The 2,428-nt window shown below is 40.2% G+C and overlaps 1 pseudogene; it reads left to right on the top strand.

Moving 5' to 3' along the window:
• Positions 1-410: 410 nt before the first annotated feature.
• Positions 411-988, top strand: LOC137724732 (transcription factor MTB3-like; annotated as a pseudogene).
• The last annotated feature ends 1,440 nt before the right edge of the window (positions 989-2,428 follow it).

Raw genomic sequence — 2,428 nt, forward strand, 5'->3', positions numbered from 1 at the left:
CTCTCGTCAAGTTAGGCATGAACAACATTTATACACCAACTTGAGAGGGAGTATTGGAGAGTTGACCTTTGTAATTAGCTTAGTTACCTATTTGGGTACTTGTATTCAGGATGTAATTAGGATATATATTATTTGGGGTTTCTTTCCTTGTAAATCAATTTTGTACAATATATATTTCCCTCCTTGGTGATGAGAATAATATCAGAAAAATTAAGCCCCAAAGATAAGCTCTAATTAGCAAAATCTTCTGATCAAGGAATTTTCTCGGCACAACATGTCTCCACATAGACACGGAGGTGGCTGATCAGATCCAGTCGCTGGAATCGTTTGAATTACAATCAGTAGGCACTTCAAATGGATGTCGACGTGAGGATAGTGAAGGAAAACTGTTTCCGCAAATAAACCAAATAATGGTTAACGGTTTCAATGTCCAGACAAGAGTTTCAAGTTCGGAGCTGCTCAAGGATGAGTCCTCGACACAAATTGATGAGCGGAAACCTAGAAAGAGAGGGAGAAAACCTGCCAATGGGAGAGAAGAACCATTAAATAATGTGGAAGCAGAGCGGCACAGGCGCAAGAAGCTTAACCAGAGATGCTATCCACTAAGAGCTGTTGTTCCTAACATATCGAAGATGGATAAAGCCTCTCTTCTTGGTGATGCCATTACCTATATCACCGATCTCCAGATGAAGATCAGAGACATGAAAACTGAAAAGCAGATGGTAAACAACAAGGGAAAGCAGTTACCGGTTCCAGAGATTGATTTTCAGGAACGCCTCGAGGATGCAGTTGTGAGGATGAACTGCCCATTGGATTCTCACCCGGTTTCTGAAGTCTTCAGAACACTTGGGAACATAAAATTGTAGCTCAAGAGTCTAACGTTTCCATAACAGACAACGATAAGGTTATTCATTCATTCTCGATTCAAACTCAAGGCGGTGATGCCGAGCAATTAAAGGAGAAGCTGGTGGCCTCTGTTTCAAAATGATCTGACTGTAAAGTTTTTCCCCAAGTTATTACCTGTTATATAAACGTGAGTTGTCTTGTTGTCGAGTAACTATTCAGTGTCTTTATCTCGTGATGATTTGATATATATATAACTTCAAATTCATATTATTGTACGAAGTTATTTGTTAATATATGAAAAAGAGCTCTTTGTAATTTTGAACATGTTCGGAAGATCCACTGAATGGTCGTTATGGATTTATCTCTCTACGTCGCTTTCTTTGGAAGGCTTCTGAGTTTACTGTTTTACAGTTTATGCATGCATGTTTAGATGAATTGGCCAGAGACAGCCCTCAAGTAAGGGGAGATTCCTACACGTGACTTGGTCACGTGATGCGTGCTACACAGTGATGTGGATATATCATGGTTACACCCAAGTTTTTCCTGTCATACGATTTGCTATCAAACTCCATACTTTAAATGGAATTGAGTTGGACTAATAAATATGTACCCCTTTTTATTGGGGATGCTGGGAACCTTTGGTCATGGCTTCTCTGGAAGTCAAGACTCAAACGATTCAATCAAAATCAAGACAAAGGGAATTTGTTTTCAGCCACGTTAAAGCGAGTTCATGTGTGACACCTATTCGCCTACTGTGTTAAAAATATTGTTTAAATTTGACTCTCTGCATTATGCTTTCCTCAGGGCTTTGCATCAACCACCAAAAAGTTTACTTTTTAATTCTTTGGTTCTATACGCCTTTGTGATTCAAGGCGGATTCTTGCACATGTCCTTGTCGGGTGTATTCCCCGTCTAAGTATAACGCTCATCACGTCTTTCTCGTAGACAACTATTAAAACTTGAACAATTGCTTTACACCCAAACTACATTGTGTGACACTGTTTGGCGTTCAAGTTAGTGTGTATTGTTTCATTACATATGGACCACCATGCCATGGTTGAACCTTCAAGTTCCACTGGCCCAAGTCAATCCCAAGCTCCGAATTAATATTATAGCTTAGGTACTAGGCGAAGGCATGAGCAATTTGAAATTTATAGAGAGCCATATATAACAGGTCTTACCTCCACCACACTTTATCTTAGATTCCATTTCCTTATTACATACTTCTGTGAAAACTCATTTTCACTTTCCAAAGCAATTTTCTCGAAAATGGGTCTGTAAAACGTTACCACACGAACCGTAAAGTTCCATATGGGTATCAAAGATGAGGTTCTGTTACAGGAGGACTTTGTTCTCAACTCTTTTTGTTGTCCTTGTTCTGTTTTCTTGCCTGCAAGTTGGTGAAATGAGGCAATTGAAGGCAGAACAATGGGCTATCAAGTAGCAACCATGGTGTTATACTTGTGTTTCGGTCCCTCCAGAGGGGTCGACCACCACCAACTGGCCCTAATCCCTGCATCCACATCCCCGGCCGCAGCTCGGGTGTTTGCACCTGAATGAGATGAATATAGCTTTACCACTT

This window comes from Pyrus communis, chromosome 5 (genome assembly GCF_041283825.1).
Source record: "Pyrus communis isolate YQ-2024b chromosome 5, ASM4128382v1, whole genome shotgun sequence".
NCBI lineage: Eukaryota > Viridiplantae > Streptophyta > Magnoliopsida > Rosales > Rosaceae > Pyrus > Pyrus communis.